We start from the raw sequence: 24,453 nt of genomic DNA, 5'->3' as shown, positions 1-24,453 counted from the left end.
TTTATAAATAAAAGAATTTAAAAAAAAAAATAAAGCAGATCTGTCATTAGATTTTACAATAAAAAGTATATAAATTATTAAAAAAAAAATTGTCCTGACACTGATGTACTTACTTTGAAAATCTATGTCAGAAGGGCTTTATAATTCTGATAATAAAATATGCATTTTATAATGCGGGCTTCACACGGTACGATCTACCGTGCGATTGAACGAGCGATCGTACCCGCCCCTGTCGTATGTGCATCACGGGCAAATCGCTGCCCGTGTCGCACAAAGTCGTTTAACCCCTGTCACATGGACTTACGTGCTGAGTGATGTCACTGTAGGCGGCGAACATCCACTTCCTGAAGAGGGTGGGACGTTCGGCATCACAGCGACGTCACACAGCGGCTGGCCAATAGAAGCGGAGGGGCGGAGATGAGCGGGACGTAACATCCTGCCCACCTCCTTCCTTCTGCATAGCCGGCGGGTGCCGCGGGATGCAGGTAAGCTGTGTGCATCGTTCCCGGGGTGTCACACAGTGCGATGTGTGCTACCCTGGGTACGATGAACAACCTCTGCAAACTAAAATAAATGATTTTTTAAAAATAAACGAGGAGTACACGATACCTGATTTCTCCCCAATTTGCGATCGCTCGTAGGTGTCACACAGGAAGACTTCGCCAACGAAGCCAGATGTGCGTCACGAAAACCGTGACCCTGACGGTCTATCGCATGATAGATCGCCTCGTGTGACGCCCGCATTAGTCAAACTGAAGAGTAAAAGAGCTCATGAGTTCAAGAGAAAATATATGCAATATCTCATAGCTGAAGAAAAAGACATGGACATCCAAAAATCATAAATTCATCTAGTGCCATTAGGCAAAAATGTATACAACTAAACATGAAGTTCTTGATGTAACATTCTTATCAGACTGTATGAAGCCCACTGCCATATCACAGCGAACCTATGAGTGGGTCCCTAAATTATTTAAGCTTTAAAGAGACTCTGTCAGGATATTTTTGCTATGTAATCTGAAGCCAGCATGCCGTCTCTTATTTTAAGTCTATTTTTGTTTACCTGCAATCTTAGTTTAAGCCTCTTAGCTTTATCATTAGTGGGTCTCAGCAGTGCGTGAGGCCCGCAACACACATCCGTGCCTCCAGTACGTGTTTGGTATGTTTTTGCACGTACCGGAGACACGGAGACCCATGTTATTCTATGGGTGATGGCACACACGCGTAAAATCACACGGAACGTGTGTCCGTGTGATAAGTACGTGTGTGCGTTTTCCCGCACGGACAACATGTCCGTTTATGGCGGTCAGCACGCAGGCACGGACCCGCTAAAACCAACGGGTCCGTGCCTGCACGGACGGCACACGGAGCATGTCCGTGTTCAGCACGCTTCGTCCGTGTGCGTTTTTAAACCAGCGATCTATTTTTTTTTTCTTTTTTATTAAAGTCAGTCTACTTACCTTTTTTTCTGCTGTTCTCAGTCATACTTACATTGGCGCTCGTTCTTTCTTTCCCCGGCTCATACTTACCAATCCCCGATCACCAGCGCGGCGAGGAACAGCTGTGCCGAAAATACGTGGCTTCAATTCATTTGAAAATGCCGGCCGCTCATTAATCAATCTCGTATTGCCTGCTTCCCCCACCCACCAGCGCCTATGATTGGTTGCAGTGAGACACGCCCCCACGTTGAGTGACAGCTGTCTCACTGCACCCAATCACAGCCGCCGGTGGGCGGGTCTATACTGTGCAGTGAAATAAATAAATAATTAATTTTAAAAAAAAACGGCATGCGGTCCCCCTCAATTTTGATACCAGCCAAGATAAAGCCATACGGCTGAAGGCTGGTATTCTCAGGATGGGGAGCCCCACGTTATGGGGAGCCCCCCAGCCTAAAAATGTCAGCCAGCAGCCGCCCGGAATTGCCGCATACAATAGATGCGACAGTTCTGGCACTCTACCCGGCTCTTCCCGATTTGCCCTGGTGCGTTGGCAATCGGGGTAATAAGGAGTTATTGGCAGCCCATAGCTGCCAATAAGTCCTAGATTAATCATTGCAGGCGTCTATGAGACCCCCCCAATGATTAACCTGCAAGTTAAAGTTAATAAACACACACAGTGAAAAAATCCTTTATTTGAAATAAAAAACAATAACAAATACCCTCGTTCACCAATTTATTAAGCCCCAAATACCCATCCATGTCTAGCGTAATCCACGGAGGTCCCGCGTCACTTCTAGCTCTGCTACATGAAGGTGACAGGAGCTGCAGAAGAACCCCACCGCTCCTGACAGCTCCACGCAGCAACTGAGGTGAGTAGCGCGATCAGCTGTGCTGTCACTCAGGTTACTCGCGGCCACCGCTGGATCCTCCACCTGTGACAGCAAGTCGCCCGAGTGACAGCGATGAAGTCACAGGTGAGTTGCGGTCTCGGGTGGAGGATCCAGCTAGCCGCGGGTAATCTGAGTGGCGGCAGCGCTAATCGCGCTCCTCACTGCAGTCACTCAGGGGATTAGCGGTCACCGGTGAGTCCTTCACGGGTGGCCGCTAATCAGTACACGACACCCAGCCTGAGCTGCGGGATGACAATGAAGTCGGGTGAAGTTCATCCGACTTCATTCTGATCGTGCAACTCTGTCTGCTGTCTGCTGACATGTATCAACGAAATTTTACCACACACACAGACATTACACACGGACATTTCACGTACACATACACCGACATTCCACACGCACACACGGACATTCCACACGCACACACGGATAGCATACGCCATCACACGGATGTCATACGTACCGGAGAAACACCCAAAAAAAGGAACACTAACCCGAAAAACGGACCGTGTCACAAGTACGTTTTTTATGCGGAAGTGTGTTTTTGGCTTGAGTTGTAGTTTGATTCCTCCCCCCTCTGCGATTAGCAGCTTCTGTCTATGGACATGTGCACTGAAAGCCTGGTGTGGGCGGGGACATCTCCCAGCACTGCTACATACAAAAAATAAAATCTTTCACTGTGTCAGAACGGCTGCAGCCACTAATCTAAGTGATACATCGTTAGATTCGGAATCTCTCTGCCTATATCATACTGCTCTCAGATGAGGTAGCAAAAACCTGACAGATTCTCTTTAAAGGTGTGACACTGTGCACCAACCACCGTCGACAATGCAACAGCAGGGCAGATAGCCTGGTGCCTCACAAAACCCAAGCTGCAAGACTGAGTCCCCAAGACTCCAGGTCACACAACCCTACAGGCCTTTTTTGCACTCAGTTCACAGTTTGGGAGCTTGTGGAAGGTGAATTGCCCAGCTCCTTTCACAGGGTGTTTTGTGCCTATGGGGCGATGTGGCCTGGAGTCTTGGGGACTCCGTGGGTGTTGTGAGGCACCAGGTCACCTTACTCACTGTTGCATTGTCTCTGCAGGGGTGGTTGGTGCACAGTGCCACACCTTATAAAGCTTAAATAATTTAGCCCCCCCCCCCACCCCAGAGATTTGCTGTGACGTGGCAGTGGGCTTCATACAGTCTGATAGGAATTTTAAACTAGGAACCTCATGTTCAGTTGGATAATAAAGTCTTGCCTAGTGGTCCTAGATCAATATATGACTTTTGGATGTGCAGTTCATGTCTTTTTCTTCAGATTGTACTGAGCAGTGTGAGATCTCAGCAGCTGAAGCAAGCTGTCAATCAGACTGAGTTAAACCTTTAATAAGGAATTTTGCAGCCATTCTCACATGGACTTTTAATGTAAGTTTACCAAGCTCATCAGGTCTAAGAGATCTATTTAACTGTGTATCTAGATTGTCTGATGACACATCCATTTTTAATACAGTATCACTAGTAAAGGAATACAATACACTTTGCACACAGATCACATCATCTTTCCACTGGGCTCCTTTTTAGTGTAGTAAATTACAAATGAAGGAAATTACACCGAAATACTACTACTGTCCTAATTTTATGCGCAAAAGCGTAATGCCGTTGTGGTTAAATAATATATAGTGTAAATGTGTATAATCGGTGAGATTTTCAATATCTTATGACCTTTCCTCTAATCTAAAAAGCAATGTTATTATACAAGTAGTAAAATATATTTCTAAAGAATGGATTAGAAGTGTCCCAGTAACCCCAGAAACAGCCCAACGTGTGAGTATTCATGAACCGAGTACATTCTTGAAGGGATTGTCTGTGTTCTGAGTAAGCGGCTTTACGAATCTCTGAATGATTAGAGGTATTATTTGCTTCATGTCAATTCAGACTAATAAAGTATACCGAAAGAAGTAAGCATACAATGTGCCAACCAAAGGTGGCCGAGCTCTGTACATAGAAGGGGGTTGATGGTTGAACACCTACTGGACAAGGATCACCAGGAGCAATCGCTAAATAGACTGTTGTAAAAGAGAGGTGTGGAAAACTACCAGAACTGAAAGATGTAGACTATTAACTAGATGAAGTTCAAACAGGTGTTAGATGATGGATGTGTATGTAAGAGACTTAAAGGGGTTGTCCAGGTTTCTGAGCAGTGTCTACAGACTCTTATGTGACTGCAGACTTTTGACTCTTGATAGCATGTGGTGTGCGTACTGTCTCACTTCTTCTGTATTCCTGGTATGAGCAGTCAAATGTCTCCATGTAAGGCTGGTTTCACACATCCGGCTTTTTGCCGTTTTGCCAGATCCGGCGCTCTCCCATACAGATAATACAGTACAATGACAATGCTGTAACTTCTGGGTCACATGCGCCGGTCACATGACAGCATGTGACCGGCGCTTGTTGCGCTGTCATTGTACTGTATTAACTGTACGGGAGAGCGCCGGATCCGGCAAAACGGCAAAAAGCCGGATGTGTGAAACCGGCCTAAGCAAGTTGCTGTCATGTGCCTTCTACAGTAGATGCCTTTGGCTTCTCTCGATTCACTTCCATTGACAGAACATGGATGAAAGTAGTCGGCACATGACTGCATGCATGTGGCCGATCGCTCACACCAGCAATTCCAGGTACGCAAGAAAGCATCACTGTCATGATTCAGAAATTTGCAGTCACATAGAGCTACTAAAGACTTTGCTCTCAAATTTGGATAATCCCTTTAAATAATAAACAGTGTAGGTCCTACTGTGACTGATAACAAATAATGGACTGGTTGATTAACAGCATAATTGCTCATACATTGACACAAAAAAGGGTAACAATGTTTTGAACTTTTGACTTAGAGGCTCCATATCTCACCATCCACTACAGCTTTAAGGGGTGCTTCACACACAGCGAGATCGCTGCCGAGATCGCTGCTGAGTCACGCTTTTTGTGACGCAGCAGTGACCTCATTAGCGATCTCGCTGTGTGTGACAATGAGCAGCGATCTGGCCCCTGCTGCGAGATCGCTGCTCGTTACACACAGCCCTGGTTCGTTTTCTTCAAAGGCGCTCTCCCGCTGTGACACACAGATCGCTGTGTGTGACAGCGAGAGAGCGACAAATGAAGCGAGCAGGGAGCAGGAGCCGGCGTCTGACAGCTGAGGTAAGCTTGTAACCAAGATAAACATCGGGTAACCAAGGTGGTTACCCGATATTTACCTTAGTTACCAGCCTCTGCAGCTCTCACGCTGCCTGTGCTGCCGGCTCCGGCTCTCTGCACATGTAGCTGCTGTACACATCGGGTTAATTAACCCGATGTGTACAGCAGCTAGGAGAGCAAGGAGCCAGCGCTAAGCAGTGTGCGCGGCTCCCTGCTCTCTGCACATGTAGCTGCATTACACATCGGGTTAATTAACCCGATGTGTACTGTAGCTAGGAGAGCAAGGAGCCAGCGCTCAGTGTGCGCGGCTCCCTGCTCCCTGCACACACAGCTAAGCGGTGTGCGCTGGTAACTAATGTAAACATCGGGTAACCATACCCGATGTTTACCTTAGTTACCAGTCTCCGCAGCTTCCAGACGGCGGCTCCATGCAAGCGCAGCGTCGCTTGCACGTCGCTGCTGGCTGGGGGCTGTTCACTGGTCGCTGGTGAGATCTGCCTGTTTGACAGCTCACCAGCGACCATGTAGCGATGCAGCAGCGATCCTGACCAGGTCAGATCGCTGGTCGGATCGCTGCTGCATCGCTAAGTGTGAAGGTACCCTAAGTGTTGAGACTACTTTCATTTTATTGACAATCATCTTGGCTATCTCATACATAACTTTCACTTGCAACAATTTAGAATATGATTAGTGATGCAGATTCTTCTCACGTTACTGCATTATCACAGTTATGCTCCTGGTGGTGGAAAAATCTTTTTCTTCTTGTGTACTGCGAGAGATCACTGGTTCAAATTGAGGAGCAGTCATGAAGAAGATTTCCAAAGAAAAGTGAAACAGCATCATCCAGCTCATCGATAGCGGTCTCTCGGCCGAGAAAATTACTAAACTACAATTGGAAGAATACTAAATGAAGTCCATCCATCAAAAGCCAAGAAGTGGACATCCAGGCAAAATATCAGAGTCAACAAGTCAGCTCATCACAAGATCTATCAGTTCGGGTGCAACAAACACATCAGTGGAGGCGGCTAGTGTGCTTCATTATAGTGAAATCACAGACGTCCATGCAAGCACCATGTGACGCATGTTACACAAGTCTGTAATGTTGGCCCGAAAAAAGGTTAAGAAGCATCGACAGCAATATCATCATAAGAAGCGTTGGCTCGAGTTTTCAAAAAAGTACAAAAAGTGGACAGTAGAAGACTGGAAATGGGTGATTTGGAGCAATGAGATGAAAGTCAAACTAGGCTCTGATGGGTGCAAATGGGTCTGGAAGATACAAGGGAAAAGAGGCTAACGGACCGAGAAATTGAGGAACTGTAAAGGTCGATGGAGGAAGCCTGATGATATGATGTTGTTTCCCAGCCAAAGGCATTGGATACTTGACTATGATTGATGGTAGTCTCAATCCTGAGCTTTATGTGAGTATCATACAAGTGTTACTTTGTACACTTGACTACTATGGATATGAAAAGGACAACATCGTGTTCCAGCAGGACAATGACCCAAAGCATATGTCGAGATTGGCGAATAAATGGTTCAATGACAATGAAGTAAAAGTACTGGATTGGCCCCAACAGCCCAAGTCCTCAACCCAATTGAACACTTGCAGGTAGAGTAGAAGAAAAAGCTGTCCTAATACCCAAATAAGTCGTCCAGTATGCACCATCATTGGGAACATATAGGAGAGACCGGTATCAGATTTAATTCGAGACATGCTTGAATGTTATCAAGAGCGTGCCCAGAAGGATTCAGGCAGTGTTGAAAGCCAAAAGGTGGATTTACAAAATACTAACAAAATATTTAAAACTGTAAATTTAGATTTTAATACAGTAACAATGCAGTGACCTGACAAGAATCTGCATAATGAGTTGCAAGTCAAGTTTATGTAGCCAATAAGATTGTCTATAAAATGATTGTAGTCTCAAGTTTGAAGCCCGAAGTGGATGGATGAATTTGGAGCCTGAAAGTCAAAGGTTCGTCAATGTATTCTGCACTGAAGTGAAAATGAAGCACTCATCACTTAATTTGACCAATCATTTTTTTTTTGCTCCTCTCCCCCTTTGTTCCAGTCTGTCATTATTATTTTTTTTATTTAAATCTAAAATGGTTTATTGTAATTTTTATTTGTATTTTGTATGTAAAACCCTTTTCACATGTACAGCACCATGAGATCAATGGTGCGCTAGAAATAAATAATACTACTAATAATAATAATAATATAATTGGAATGAAGTAATAAAGTAGAATGTGAAATAAAGTGCATCTGTCTTAAAATTAGAATATTCAGTATCACATATAATGGGCAATAATAACAGTCAACTAACTCAATATGCCAATAAAGAAAGAGTAAAAAAGTAGGAGAAGGAAAGAAGAAACAAATTAAAAAAAGGAGGAAAAAAAACAAGGTGAGAAAGAGAAAGGGAAAAACAGTTTAGGCTAGATCTTAGTGGGCTGCTACTATCCCTGGACCATCTCTGGATTGTTCAATGAACTTCTTTGGAGTAAAGGGTGCTTTACACGCTGCGACATCGCTAACGATATATCGTCGGGGTCACGTCGTTAGTGATGCACATCCGGCGCCGTTAGCGACATCGCAGCGTGTGACACCAATGAGCGACGATCAGCGATCGCAAAAGCGTTAAAAATCGTTGCTCGTTGACACGTCGTTCATTTCCTTAATATCGTTGCTGCTGCAGGTACGATGTTGTTCGTCGGTCCTGCGGCAGCACACATCGCTATGTGTGACACCGCAGGAACGACGAACATATCCTTACCTGCGTCCACCGGCATTGAGGAAGGAGGGAGGTGGGCGGCATGTTCCGGCCACTCATCTCCGCCCCGCCTCTGCTATTGGACGGCTGCCGTGTGACATCGCTGTGACGCCGAACGAACCGCCCCCTTAGAAAGGAGGCGGATTGCCGGCCAGAGCGACGTCGCAGGGAAGGTAAGTCCATGTGACGGGTGTTAGCGATGTTGTGCGCCACGGGCAGCAACTTGCCCGTGTCGCACAACCGACGGGGGCGGGTACGCTCGCTAGCGATATCGGTACCGATATCGCAGCATGTAAAGTACCCTTAAGATGTGCAAGAATCAGCAAGATCTCACATCTCTTCCATAGTAACCCATTTATCCTTATCAAGTGGCTCAATTCTTGAAACGAAGCTAACATGGGAGGAGATTTAGTATCTTTCCAATGATGGCAAATGACGTTCCCTTTAATGAAAATTTATCTTTCAAACGCTTTTTTAACAAAAGAAATGGAGCTCAGGATCACTGAGAATATGTTGTCCAGAGGCCAACACTAATAAATGTGTGATGTCAGCATGTTATTGAACGTCCTATGTATTTCCCTACACCAAGTGACTTCTCTATGCAGTATTTCTAGTAACACAATATGTAAACATTACGTAACAGCCGCCGCTTTACTACTCTTTACTATCGCTATTGTTATACAGTGAGTGTTCTTGTTCTCATGTTTCCTCTGACTTTGCCGTTTGTCATAAATATAGTTGTCATTGCACACACCCTCTCCAATCACAAACTGCTAAACTTAACAAGGGAAAAAATGAAAGTCAGAAGTGACACTGATTTATAAACAAGCTAAAGAGGCTCAGGTATAACCGGTCTTTCTTACAGATACTGTACTTACTGTGCATGAAAACAAATGTATACAGCGGAGCACACTGACGTGTCTGTGGAACCACTGATCTCTGCCGTTTGTAGATGTTTAGCGCATTCGATTATTCAATTATCCACACTCCGCTGATTATACCATACACATGTAAACAACCCCTGCCAGAAAATAAAAAGATGACAGATTCCAACAGTTTTTTAGAAAATTTAAAGGGGTCCACCCACCAGGATTTTCCTACATAAACTAAAGCCAGTGCTATACTGGGGCAATCATGCTAATTCTAAACATACCATTAGTTGTGAGATCGGATGTATACTTTCTGAAATACAGGTAAGTAAAGTTTGTAAAATGCACTGTTATTTGATTGATAGCAGCTACAGAATATTTAATAGGTGGGTCGGGTTTTGCTAGTTATTACCGTCCCTGTATGCCTGCCTGTCCTTCCCCTCTGTCCTTTCACCCTCCTTCCTTCCCCTGTAATAACAGAGACAGGGGGAGGAAGAACAGGCATCAGACAGGGGCCGGAATAACTAGCAAAACCCAACCCTCCTATTAGATATTCTGTAGCTGCTATCAATCAAATAACAGTACATTGCACAGACTTTACTTACCTGTATTTCAAGAAAACTATACATCTGATCTCACAACTAAAGGTATGTTTAGAATCCGCATGATAGCACCAGTATAGCACTGGCTTTAGTTTATATAGGAAAATCATGGTGGTTGGTCCTCTTTAACCATGAGCAGTCATTTCCTGGCTGGCAGGTATAGTTTATGTTCATTTTGGTTAACTCTTGTTCTGACTCCTATGTTTCTAGTGAATATATCTGTTTCAGAATTTGGCTTCTTTACTGACCATTTATCTGTCTGATGAGTCTGTCCCTATCCATACTACAGGTTATGACACAGATACCTGACCATTTCTGCCAGGCAGCTTCACCAGCTAGCAGCTACTCTGTAGATTCAACCCAGGGTCCCTGTTTACATCCATATCCTTCCACAGGAGTTAAATGATGAAGGTGTTGGGTTTCACTAGGACTTGATAGCTGGAGTAGCTAGAGTACAAAGCCTGTCTATGGAAGCTGTATTTAGAGCTGCCAGGTGACCTCAGACAATGCTGTGTTACATGTACTTTAAAGAGAAGCTAAGCCTATACAGATACTTTGATAAAAATATATATATAACAATTCTACAATATACTGTTATTATCAGACTAATAAAAACTTCATGGTAGCCAGGAACATAAATACCAAGAACAAATTGGAGTAGCCATTGCCCCGTCATCTTGCTCCTGGAGAACATGTCCTGCCAAGCCCCTCTTTTCCAGCTGCATTCCTAACTGCAATGGTTGTAATATAATCACAATAGTTAACCTGTTGACAAGTCTGCAGATTTACCTGGAAAAATAGCCATGCACCAAATATGATAAGAATGAAAAGATCCCATGGCTAGCATTTTATAAGATTTAAACATACAGTAGGTAACGTTTTTCTTGTGTTTATTGGTGTAAGTCTATTATCTACTAATCACATAGTTATGAATTAGACAAATAATATGATATGCTTAAGTCTTTTTTGCACGACATTCAACACAATATTAATAGGAAAGAATTACCAAATACTAGAGGCTTTTTTCGTTTTTAGGTGACCTTCACTGGTGATAATTCCTGGTTAATACATCCCTAATACATTGTCTTTCCAGTTATATTCAGTGTCAGTCCAATAATACTTCAATGGTTTATGATAAATGAAGATTAAGCATTGTGAATGGAATGAGAAGGGCGTTGTTGAAGTTGCTTCTAGCTGTAAGGGTACGTTCACACTTGCCTTGAACGGTATCCGTTGCATTGCGTTGTGTAACGGATGCAACGGATGTGTTGCATATAATGGCACAACGGATGCAACGGATGCTGCAAAACAACGCAATTCGTTTTGATTTTTTTTTATTTTTTTTTACAGTTTTACCAGCGGCAGACTATTGTAAACGATCAGCTGATCGCTCCCAGTAGCCGGCCGCCGGGTGATCAGCTGATCGCTCCCTGCAGCCGACCGCCGGGTGATCAGCTGATCGCTCCCTGCAGCCGGCCGCCGGGTGATCAGCTGATCACTCCCTGCAGCTGGCCGCCGGGTGATCAGCTGAGCGCTGTGACTTGCCGGCGCCCAGGCATGCCGGCGGGCGGGCGCTCAGCTGAGCGCTGTCGCTTGCCGACGGCCAAGCGCTCAGCTGAAAGTTCGGCCACCGCGAGCCAAATCAAAAGTTTGATTTAAAAAAAAAAAAGAGCATGCACAGTGGAATCCAGAGGATTCCACTGCTCAAAATAACGTTACATGCTGCGTTCCTCCCGCTGGGCAGAAGCAACGGAGCGTTGCCCAGCGGAAGCAACGCAGGTCCTTTTGGTACAATCCGTCACCCATACAAGTCTATGGGAAACAGCAGAATCCGTTAACGGATTCCGCTGTTTTCCAAAAGGGCGGATTGTAACAGAAGGAAATAAACGCAAGTGTGAAAGTACCCTAAAATGTCTAGGTTAAGTTAGATCATTCATTCCTATGTAAAATAAAGAATGGAGCTTCACAAAATATGGTTTCAGAATATGAGCAAGAGCAGATTTATATCTAAGGTCTATCCTTGTGTGATGACATATCCCCGGCAGAAAGGGTACACATCTCCGGAACATGACTGACATCAAAGATTAAACATGTCACCTTCAGTAATATGGCTTCATGCATTTACTTATTACTTTGGGCTTTTATGGTCAATTATCCTTACAGTCAAGTGTCACTATGAAACAAAATGTATATAGATGCACACACACGTTTATATACCGGTACATATGGGTATATAGATAGAGTGAGAATGGACAACCTTCAAGATTAAGTGACCATAGAGCAATCCAATGTAGATTTTGCTGTGTTAATGAACGGGGAGCCAGTTGGTAAGCTGCGACATATTACTTTTGCCACAGTAATTAATTAGCACTAATGTATTGGGGACAGTAGCTTTGCAGTGAACATCCATAATATTCACTCATGGACACATCACAATATCTTTAATTAAGTTAACAGGGACTAACCGCAACATATACTAATGGTCTAATGGCACTCCAGGGTCTTGGGGCTCTAAAATAGCAAGGGACCAGCAATATAAATGTTTCACAAGGTGAGATATTTATAACAAATAACTATGGTACTGGTAAAACTTGCAATGGACCCCCATTCCAATGTGACCACCATCAGCAGCAATATAATAAAGGAAATAGAAAGATTATGATTAAGGCGGACTTTACACGTTGCGACATCGCTACTGTTATATCATCTGGGTCACGTCGTTAGTGACGCACATCCGGCGCCGGTAGCGACATCGAAATGTGTAAATCCTAGGTGCGAGGATGAACGAGCGCAAAAGCAGAAAAAAAATCGGTGATCTGTGTCACGTTGTTCATTTCCATAATGTCGTTACCGTTGCAGATACGATGTTGTTTGTCGTTCCTGCAGTAACACACATTGCTGTTTGTGAAACCGCAGGAACGACAAACATCTCCTTACCTGCGTCCTCCGGCAATGCGGAAGGAAGGCAGTGGGCGCGATGTTATGTCCCACTCATCTCCGCCCCTCCGCTTCTATTGGCCGGCCACTTAGTGACTTCGTGGTGATGTCGCTGTGACGCCTAACGAACCTCCCCCTTGAAAGAGAGATTGTTTGGCGGTCACAGCGACGTCGCCGACTAGGTATGTGCGTGTGACGCTGCCGTAGCGATAATGTTCGCTACGGCAGCAAGCACCAGATATCGCATGTACGATGGGGGCGGATGCTATCATGCTCGACATCACTAGCAATTGTTAGCGATGTGGCAGCGTGTAAAGCCCGCCTAAGGGTCTTTGCACCTTTCCTGACTTCCAAGGCTTCTCTGTCATTTATATTTGTTTATAATCCACATTGACCATTGATGTAACCTCTAGTATGAATATTCTTTAACAGTAGAGGTGCGCCCATCTTAGTTTATAGGCCCCACAATAGCTGCTATGTCTGCTATCCTCGTATATGCATCCATCGGGGGCCAGGACATAAGATACTGTGTAATCTACATAGGGTTTGGTCATCGACTGCACAGCGTACATATCACTGCTTCAACAGAGACTGAGCACAGTTTATACAACCCAGTCACTAAGAACTCAGCAAGGGTTTGCTTTATTGCCTTTGCAAAGAAAATCCATATATATACAGTATATATGTATATACAGTATACAGTACGTATAGATATATTTTATATATATATACTGTATATATCTATATATATCTATATCTATATATATATATATATATATATATATATATTACAGTACAGATCAAAAGTTTGGACACACCTTCTCATCTCTAGAACTGTTAGGCTATGTGCGCACTTACCGGATTTTGCCGCGGATTTTCCGCGGATTTGCTGCATGTTTCGCTGCAGAAAATGTTCATAACATCTCTGCAGTGAATCACCAGCAAATCCTATGGAGAAAAAAAATCCTGTGCGCACTGGGCGAAATTTGACAGCTGCATGTTTTGCTGCGGGAATCCCGCAGCAAAAACAAGTGCATGTCACTTCTTTTCCGCACATCGCTGCGGGATTTCACTCCATTGACTCAATGTTAATCATGAAATCCCGCAGGGAATAACGCAGGCAGCAAATTCTGTGCGGTTCACTGCGTTTTCCTGCGTTATTCCCTGCGGCATTTCGCGGTTTACCTCCGGTAATGTGCATCGCTTGTCTGCGGTTTTGCAGGGAAGTGATGTCATTACAGGAAGAGGAAGCAAAGCAGACTGTAAACACACAGATCACAGACACACACAGACATCACAGACATAGAACACAGACACATAGACACAGACACATAGAACACACATAGAAAGAAAACGGAAATATAGAAAAAAAAGAACGTGGGCTCCGCTGCATATTTACCTTCCAGCCGAGGTAAGCACACAGCGGCGGCCCGGTATTCTCAGGCTGGGGAGGGAGAGGGGCAGGGATAATGTCCCCTGCCTCACTCCCCCTCCGGCAGCCGAGAATATCAGCCGCAGCTGCCCCGGCACTGTCGCATGCATTATGCGGCAATACCGGCGTGTCCTCGGCTCTTCTTGCCACCGTGTAGCAGTGGTGGCAAGGTAATACAAGGGGTTAATGGTGATGGGGGACCACCGCCATTAACCCCAGGCTTGATCATGGCAGCGTCTATGAGACAGCTGACATGATCAACCCGTAAGTAAAGTGAAAAAAACACAGACACAGAAAAATCCTTTATTTTAAATAAAACAAACAAGCCTCGTTCACCATTTTATTAACCCCCCCGAAACAAAGCTCCGGCGTAATCCATAGGTCCGACATAATCCACAGCTCCGGCTCCGGCGTCCTGCACTGCTGACATCCAGCCGCGACTGTCACAGACACAGGCTGAATGCAGCAGACAGCAGAGGTAATTACCGGTCATTTCCCACGGCCGGTAATGTGAACTCACTGCCGACCGTGGGAAATGCAGCGATCTGTCCTCTATCTATCCCTCTATCTATCCCTCTATCTGTCTGTCTGTCTGTCTATCTATCCCTCTATCTATTCTTCTGTCTATCTACTATCTCAGAATTAAATGACTTTTTTTTTTCAATGTGCTTTATTGCATTGAATGCAATAAAGCACATCCCAACCCGCACGCGGCAAAACCGCGGCAATACCGCGAATAATACCGCGGTAAAACCGCAGCAAACCGCGGCAAACCGCATGCGGTTTTCGGGTGCGGTTTCCCGCGGTTTTTTACCGCGGGTGCGGTAATCTTTGAGGGCATGCGGAATTTTCTCAAGAAAATTCCATTTCCCAGTGCGCACAGAGCCTTAAAAGGAGACTTTGTGCAGAAGGCCTTCATGGTAAAATAGCTGCTAGGAAACCACTGTTAAGGACAGACAACAAGCAGAAGAGACTTGTTTGGGCTAAAGAACACAAGGAATGGACATTAGACCAGTGGAAATCTGTGCTTTGGTCTGATGAGTCCAAATTTGAGATCTTTGGATCCAACCACCGTGTCTTTGTAGAAAAGGTGAACAGATGGACTCTACATGGCTGGTTCCCACCGTGAAGCATGGAGGAGGAGGTGTGATGGTGTGGGGGTGCTTTGCTGGTGACACTGTTGGGGATTTATTCAAAATTTAAGGCATACAGAACCAGCATGGCTACCACAGCATCTTGCAGCGACATGCTATTTCATCCGGTTTGCGTTTAGTTGGACCATCATTTACTTTTCAACAGAACAATGACCCCAAACACACCTCCAGGCTGTGTAAGGGCTATTTGACTAAGAAGGAGAGTGATGGGTTGCTACGCCAGATGACCTGGTCTCCACAGTCACCAGACCTGAACCTAATCGAGATGGTTTGGGGTGAGCTGGACCGTAGAGTGAAGGCAAAAGGGCCAACAAGTGCTAAGCATCTCTGGGAACTACTTCAAAACTGTTGGAAGACCATTTCCGGTGACTACCTCTTGAAGCTCATCAAGAGAATGCCAAGAGTGTGCAAAGTAGTAATGAAAGCAAAAGGTGGCTACTTTGAAGAACCTAGGATTTAAGACATATTTTCAGTTGTTTCATACTTTTTTAAGTATTTTATTACACATGTTTTAATTCATAGTTTTGATGCCTTCAATGTGAATCTACAATTTTCAGTCATGAAAATAAAGAAAACTCTTTGAATGAGAAGGTGTGTCCAAACTTTTGGTCTGTACTATATATATATATATTACCACAATGTCAGCGCACAGTCTGGGGGTACTGATTCCTGTTAAGGACGTCCAGATGGTATATAAAATCATAGACCATGTGCGCACGTTGAGTATTTGGTGAGTTTTTACCTCAGTATTTATAGCCAAAACCAGGGGTGGAACACTCAGAGGGACAGTATAATAGAGACATGGGCACCACTGCTGCATTTATCACCCACTCCTGGTTTTGGCTTAAAAAATACCGAGGTAAAAATTCACCAAATTCTGTGCACGTGGCCTTACAGTGAATGCTCTACGGGAAAAAGTAGCCCCTCCAGCAGGCAGAAAGCACTCTTTAGTGCCATCTTGTAAGAAAATGTCAGACCCATCTTAGAGGTTTGAAACATGACTAGAAATATTAGTCAAAGCAGACACCCATTGACATCCATGTGTAGGCTGCAATCAACAATTTAAAGGTAACCTGTTACCAGGTTTTTCCCTTATGAGCTATGGCCACCACCAGTGAGCCCTTATATATACAGTATTCTAGAATACTGTATACAAGTCCCCAAGACACTTTGTATAATGTAAAAAACATCTTTATTATACTCACCTAGGATGCCGGTCCAATGGGTGTTGCTGATCTCGGTCCTGCATCATTCACACAGAGGGGTCCATTGTGCTCCTGCACATGTGCACTTTGATCTGCCCTGCTGAGGGCACAGCAAAGCACTGTAATGCGCAGGCACAAGGACAGGTCAAAGACCGCCTGCGGATGAGCACAAAACTACTTTGTTCTGCCCTCAGCTGGGCAGATCAAAGTGCGCATGCGCAGGAGTGCAATGGAGGCCTCTCTGTGAATGACGCAGCACACGTCATGCACACGGGAATGCTAAAGAAAACGGCGATTGCAAAAGATGGAGGAGGCGCCGGACCAAGATCAGCAACACCTCAGCGGTCTGCACCTCTCCCTGGATGAGCTTACTTAGTGTAGCTACCTATAGGAAAGAATACAACTGTGTTGAAAGGCTCTTTTTTAGGGTTGACTTACTGGGTGGCTAAACATTGGTAGTTTTAGAAAGCTCCTTTGTTGTTTTGAAGCTGATCTACTGAGTATAATCATATTTTGTCTGCATAAACTTATCAAAATAAAAGCGGAGATTCATGAAAATTGTCTAAAAGAAAAATTCTCTTGGCTACCCATAGCAAACCATTCAAGACAGATTCTGTAGCTGAAAAATTAAACCTGCGCTGTGATCCGTTGCTATAGACAAGAGACGTTTTTCATAACACTTTTAAAAATCTGCCCCGTAATGGTTTATACCAAGCTTACCTTAGAAGGTTCGTCCATTCAATAGATTAAGTGAAAGGGTTTGGATTTTGGGTTGAATATACTGTATACTAGTAATACACCAAATGTGGTTTGGACCTAGTCTACTACAAATGTAATATGCAATGTAAGCGATCCAGAGCTCCTATTAAATTTGTTGCTATTAAATAGATACATAAGAAGTCATACAGCTAAAAAAAAAAATCTTTCTTAAAGATGACCTTTTACCAAAATTTTCATAGTGGCTGTGGAGCAATATAAACATTGAATACTGTGTCCAAGTCCCATACAATGTTGATAAAGGCTTTGCTTTCCTGGCGGGGCCTTGAAATTGTTCAAAAAAATTAAAGAAGTTGTCCAGTTACCAAAACTGATTTTTTTTTCTGATAAATCTTGCTAATATGTGCCCCTCAACACATCTATTATGTTTTTTCAGCAAAATTACCTTTTATTGTGCTCTAGCAGCATATGCTCATTGCTGGCTCCAGCTCTGATGGGGTTAATCTCTCCTCTGACTTCCTGTGTTCAGTTCCTACAAGTCCCAGAATTCTTTGTGGCTCTAGGGCGGTGTCTAGCTTATCTAACACACCCACTGTGTCTAACACCTCCCTCAGCTCTCCACCCAAAGTCTCCTCCCTGCCTCTTCCCTGTGTGGATGCACTGAGAGAAATCACACAGAGACAGCAGCAGCTCCCAGCTCTGCACAACCAGGGGAAGAAAGTGTGTGTGAGTGTGTGTGTGTGTGTGTGTGTGTACAGAAATTATGATTATTAGTCGGCGCAACATGTGAATAAAATAATTGGGGGAAAAAAAGTGACGGGGTGATGAGATTGCTTTTTTCCCTCTTGCCTAGTCTGTGTGTCGTCCGTATCATCCGCAAACCGCATATGCCGGATCCTGTGGATTAAATGTGCAGCGCATGCAACTGTTATTTTACCGGATCCTTCTGCAGCGGGACACAGAATTTATCGGCCGGCACTGGAGTCAGCTGACTCCTGATCTCACAGCCCGCACACGCTGCAATAGCTGCAGGTGGGCTAATTCACATGACCGTTCCGTTTGTCCTGGTCAGTTCCTGTTTTTTTGCGGCCCCACAGACAGGAGCATCTTTTCAATGTCTTTTGTGTAGGATCGGATGGTACACGGTAGCACTTCCATGTGCATCCGATCCTACAAAAAAAAAACAACACATCGGATGCCGTATGTCCGCTCCGTTATTATGGAACATGTCCTATTCTGTTCCGTAATAACGAACCATGACTCAATACAAGTCAATGGGTCCACAAAATTCCCGGAAGCAACACGGAAGCACTTCCATGTGACTTCCGTTGGGTGCCCGTACAGTCAGTGTCCCGCTCCAGCCCCAGCCCTGCGGCTGCCCGCTCAGCAGTGTCAGCAGTGGCCCGCACTGCAGAGTCAGCAGCCGCGGGGATGACAAGCGCTACCGTCAGGAGGTTAGTAAGTTCATTACCTACGGTGATAAAGTCCTGCCCTCCTGACGTCAGCGGTCGTCACTGCCTTCTATGCCCGCCGCTTGTCACATCACCTCTCGCTGTCGACCCGAGACTGTGACTAGTGGTGACGTCACGGGCCGCTCGCGATACTTTGTTTGTGAAGGCGGCGGTCATTGAACTCGGTAACAGTGCTGCTGTCAGGAGTTCAGTGATCATCGCAGGTAATATACCTCGCTAACCTCCTGATAGCAGCACTTGTCATGCCCTGCAGTGACCTGGGCTGACCTATTGATGTTAGCTCAGGTCACTGCACGGCTCTCCCAGCAAATAGGGAACATTCTGTTCTTCATTGACTGGGACATTGACTATGGTATGGATCATCGTGGGACCCCCTTGTATTACACCAGACCTGGATTTGTTTTTCTTTCTAATAAATTGGTGAAAGAGGGAATGTGTTGGGGAGTGTTTTTTCAAATAAAAATGTGTTTGTTGTCTATTATTTTTTTTTATTACTGCCTGGGTTGGTGATGTCGGGTATCTGTTACATGCCTGACATCACTAACTCCAGGGCTTGATGCCAGGTGACATTACACATCTGGTATTAACGCCATATATTACCCCGTTTGCCACCGCACCAGGGCAACGGGATGAGCTGGCACGAAGCACCAGGACTGGCACATCTAATGGATGCGCTACTTCTGGGGTGGCTGCAGCCTGCTATTTTTAGGCTGGGGAGTGTCCAATAGCTGTGAACCTCCCTAGTCTGAGAATACCAGACCACAGCTGTCCGCTTTACCTTGGCTGGTGATCCAATTTCGGGGGACCCCGTGTTTTTTGTTTTAAATTATTTATTTAATTTAAAATAACAGCGTGGGGTGCAGATTACCAGCCAAGGTGAAGCTGCCAGCTGTGGTTTGCAGGCTTCAGCCGTTTGCTTTACCCTAGCTGGCTACAAAAGATAGGGGGACCGCATGTCATTTTTTTAATTTATTTATTTTTTGGCTAAATACAAGACTAAGCACCTTAGTGCCACATGAAAGTCACAAAAGGGTGCCAGCTTAGAATATGCAGGGGGGTAGGACATTATATATGTCTTTCTTATCTATCTATCTATCTATCTATCTATCCAGCCCTCTATTCATTCATTCATTAATTCATTCCTCTATCTCTCGGTCTCTATATCTATCTATCCATCTCTATATCTACTCATCTATTTATCTTTCTTGCTGCTTCCGTTTTTTGCGGTCCGCAAAACAAATGGAAGGCACGCAGATGTCACACGGATGCCACTAGGATGCATCCGTGAAAAAAAAGGACCGTTTTTTGTGGCCCGCAAAAACGGAACGGTCATGTGAATGTAGCCTTAACAGCAGTCACTGTGATATGATCACATGTGACCGTGTGCGGGCTGTGTGTGTGGGCTGTGTGTACAGGAGTTCAGCTGAGTTCAGATCAGCTGACTCAAGTGTCGGCCGATCAGGCTGGGGCCACACGGGGATTACTGCGATCCCCTCGCATTACACTCGGCTCACGCTCAGTACAGCAGAGCTGAGTGTCATGCGTGTGTCCCTGCGACTGAGGTCCGACTGTGCGAGCAGACCTCAGCTGCGGGGGGCGGTCCGCCACTCGAGGGGTGGGCCAGCACTGAGGAGGGGTGGGAGGGATTTCTCTCTCTCTCTCCTCCGTAGTCCACCGATGTACCGCAAATGCAGTGTGATTTTTCTCTCACCACATACACTTGAATGGGTAAAAGAGAGAGTATTGCATTACAGTTGTAGCATGCTGCGATTGTTTTCTCGGTCCAATTAGGGCGGAGAAAATAATCGCTCATGTGTGCTGACACACAGGCTAATATTGGTCCGAGTGGAATGTGATGTTTGATCGCACTCCACTCGCACTGTTCTTCTCGCCGTGTGGCTTAGACCTTACTTGTTCTATGTCCCCCTGCATCCATCGCAGCGTGTGCAGGCTGAAGTTCAGCTGAGTTCAGATCAGCTAACTCCAGTGCTGGACTGAACTCCGCTGACCTCACAGCCCGTACACGCTGCAATGGATGCAGGGGGACACAGAACAAGTAATCGGCCGACACTGGAGTCATCTGATTACTTGGGATGAATTGAGCAGTTAAATGCTCTGGTGCTCGATGGGCGAAGCCCATGTCGATTTTTTTTTAAAAATTCATTAAAAAAAAAAAAAAAAAAAATCACATTGTTTGTGGGCTCCCACTGCATTTTCTATTGCTAAGGGTAACCCAAGCAGCTACTGGCTGCTAACCCCTGCTGCTTGGTGTTACTTTCACTGGCAATAGAAATCCAGGGAAGCATTATTTTTTATAAAGGTTTCTGCCTGAAAACTTTTTTAAAAAAATGACGTGGGCTTCGCCATATTTTTGTATGCTAGCCAGGTACAGCAGGCAGCTATGGGCTGCCCCCAACCCCCAGCTGCCTATTTGTACCCGGCTGAACCAAAAATATAGAGAAGCCCTTTTTTTTTTTATTTCATAAATTTCATGAAATAATGAAAAAAAAAAAAATGACGTGGGCTTCGCCGAATTTTTTGAGTCCAGCCAGGTACAACTAGGCAGCTGGGGATTGGAATCCGCAGTGCAGGGTGCCCAAACTTTCTGGGCCCCCCACTGCGAATTGCAGTCCACAGCCGCCCTAGAAAATGGCGCTTTCATAGAAGCGCCATCTTCTGGCGCTGTATCCAACTCTACCAGTGGCCCTGGTGGCAGGTGGCACGCTGGGTAATAAGGGGTTAATACCAGCTATGTTTTACCAGCTGGTATAAAGCCCGAGATTCTTAATGTCAGGCCAAGTTTGACCTGGCCATTAAGAATCTCCAATAAAGGGTTTAAAAAAAAAAAAAAAGACATCACACAGAGAAAAATACTTTATTAGAAATAAATACACAGATACAGTAGGGACTCCATGTTTATTACTCCCTCTCACCCCTCCACGATGGAGAGATTTCTGTACTGACCATGCCAGGAGAGAGCGAGGGAAAAGAGAGAGAGAGCGAGGGGGGGAAAGAGAGCGAGGGGGGAGGAAAAGAGAGCGAGGGGGGGAGGAAAAGAGAGCGAGAGGGGGGAGAGAAAGAGAGCGAGAGGGGGAGGAAAAGTGAGCAAGGGGGGAGGAAAAGAGAGCGAGGGGGGGAGGAAAAGAGAGCGAGGGGGGAGGAAAGAGAGCGAGGGGGGGAGGAAAAGAGAGCGAGGGGGGGAGGAAAAGAGAGTGAGGGGGGGAGAAAAAGAGAACGAGGGGTGGAGGGAAAGAGAGCGAGGGGGGAGGGAAAGAGAGCGAGGGGGGGAGGGAAAGAGAGCGAGGGGGGGGAGGAAAAGAGAGCGAGGGGGGAGGGAAAGAGCGAGGGGGGGAGGAAAAGAGAGCGAGAGGGGGAGGAAAAGAGAGCGAGGGGGGGAGGAAAAGAGAGCGAGGGGGGGAGGGAAAGAGAGCGAGGGGGGAGGGAAAGAGAGCGAGGGGGGGAGGGAAAGAGAGCGAGGGGGGAGGGAAAGAGAGCGAGGGGGGGAAAGAGAGCGGGGGAAAGAGAGCGGGGGGGAAAGAGAGCGGGGGGAAAGAGAGCGAGGGGGAAGAGAGCGAGAGGGGGAAAGAGAGCGGGGGGAAAGAGAGTGGGGGGGAAAGAGCGGGGGGGAGAGGGGGAGAGAGCGAGGAGGGGGAGAAGAGAGCGAGGAGGGCGAGAAGAGAGCGAGAGAAGAGAGCGAGGGAAAAGAGAGCGAGGGAAAAGAGCGAGGGAATAGAGAGCGAGGGAAAAGAGAGCGAGGGAAAAGAGCGAGAGCGAGGGAAAAGAGCGAGAGCGAGGGAAAAGAGAGAGGGGGAGAAGAGTGGGGGGAGAGAAGAGAGTGGGGAAAGAAGAGTGGGGGGGCAGAGGTGCTCTGTCATTAACTGTCTCCACTCTGTGACTTGTGGTGCAGGTGACAGAGTGCAGACAGTTGGTCCCATGCAGCAGGACAGATGGCAGAGCACAGCGGTGACATGCCTGTCAGTGTCTTGCTGCGTCCTGCAGTGCAGCTGGGAGGAGAACATGATCACACTGCCCGACACCGGCCACTCTCCTGACATCACAGCAGAGTGGGCGGGTGGAAAGTGTGATCAGATACTTACGTGCAGGGGGGGATTTCAGCTGAAGAACCCCTCCTGTACTGCACACTGGCGCCCCGTGCCTCACCATCTGCAGGACGCTTAGCCGGCTGCACACTGACGTCCTCCGGCTCCTCCCCTCGATGCTGGGCTGTGCCGTGCGGTAGTCATCGCCCACAGCCCTGTCACTCAATCTGAGTGGTGCCAGCCTCCTCTGACGTACCCGACAAGTTTGAGAGCCCGGAATTTCCGGGACGTCAGAGGATACTGGCGGTCACAGCTGCAGGGGGTCATGTGACAGGCACTGAGCGTGCAGGGTAGCGCCGCTCAGTGCCAGAAATGGAAACAGAAGCCAATGGAGAAAACGCCTAGAATGGTAAGTAGAACTTAAAAAAAAATGGGTGAACCACCCCTTTAAAGAAGTTATTGCCCACATTGATATTATGGAGACTGGGGCTGGCCGCGGTGATGTCAGGTGAATAGGAAGTTGACAACACATCACCAGATCCTCGAGGTCACGGAGCTCGGGGGTCAGGCGATGGGGAAGAGCAGTCCGCAATAGCGCTGCTCACAGGCTCTATTGGCAACACAAGGTATTTGAGAGAAACCTTGTTTCTCAACATAACATCGATGTGGCCAATAATGAATATGGATAAACCGCCCCTTTAAGTATTTCTCCCAGAAAAATAATGCAATTACACATGTTTTGTAATGCACATGTTTATTTCAATTGTGTATTGGAACAACACAAAAAATAAACTGAGAAAAAAAGGATAATTCGACATCATTTCACACACACACCCAAAATGGGCAGCACAAAATTGTTGGCAACTCTCAACTTTCACATCCTTTGGAATAAATAACTGCAATCACTTCCTTTAATAAGCTTGTAAAATAAGCTTATTCCACCTCTCACCTGGAATTTTTGACCACTCTTGTTTTGCAGACTGCTCCAGGTCTCTTATATTTGAAGACGTCTTCTCCCAACAGCAATCTTAAGATCTCTCCACAGGTGTTCAATATGATTTAGATCCGGACTTATTGCTGCCACTTCAGAACTCTCCAGCATTTCAGTTTCCATCCATTTCTAGGTGCTTCTTGACGTATGTTTGGGGTCATTTTCCTGCTGGAAGACCCATGACCTACGACACAAACCCAGCTTTTTGACACTGGGCACTACATTACAACCCAAAATCCTTTGGTAATCTTCAAACTTCATGATGCCTTGCACACAGTCAAGACATCCAGTGCCAGAAGCAGCAAAACAACCCCAAAACGTTTTTGAGCCTCCACTGTATTTGACTGTAGGTACTGTGTACTTTTCTTTGTAGGCCTCATTCCATTTTTGGTAAACAGTAGAATGATGTGCTTTACCAAAAAGTTCTATCTTGTTCTCATCTGTCTACAAGACGCTTTCCCAAAAGGATTTTGGCTTACTCATGTATATTTTGGCCAACTACACTCTAGGTTGTTTATGCCTGTGTCATCAGTAGGGTCATCCTGGGTCTCCTGCCATAGTGTGAGTTTTGCGTGAAACTTTGTCCAATTTTCTTTTTATTTCTGTTTTTTTTTTTTCTGTGTTGTTCTACTACACATAAAGGCAATAAACACATGCACAACAAAAGATGTGTAACTGCAATAATTGTTTGTGAGAAATCCCTCATTTTCTGGAACACTATCCAGGGTGCTAACACTTTTGGCCATGACTGTATTTTGGAATAA

At 45.7% G+C, this 24,453-nt stretch overlaps 1 protein-coding gene across 3 annotated transcripts in view; it reads right to left on the bottom strand.

The window, feature by feature from the left end:
- Positions 1-24,453, bottom strand: part of SLC7A2 (solute carrier family 7 member 2) — a 201,741-nt gene that overhangs the window by 174,061 nt on the left and 3,227 nt on the right. The window contains exon 1 of one of the 3 annotated variants that reach the window (XM_075347089.1): positions 9,149-9,194. The exons of 1 other annotated variant lie outside the window; for it this stretch is intronic. The gene's annotated coding sequence lies outside the window, so the exon portion shown is untranslated. Of the gene's footprint in view, positions 1-9,148; positions 9,195-24,453 lie in introns of those variants that run through there. One more of the 3 variants, XM_075347092.1, reaches the window with a different exon arrangement.

Source organism: Anomaloglossus baeobatrachus, chromosome 1 (assembly GCF_048569485.1).
Source record: "Anomaloglossus baeobatrachus isolate aAnoBae1 chromosome 1, aAnoBae1.hap1, whole genome shotgun sequence".
NCBI classification, from domain to species: Eukaryota; Metazoa; Chordata; class Amphibia; order Anura; family Aromobatidae; genus Anomaloglossus; species Anomaloglossus baeobatrachus.
The sequence above is the reverse complement of the archived record's forward strand: the minus strand, read 5'-3'. Positions and strand labels throughout refer to the sequence as shown.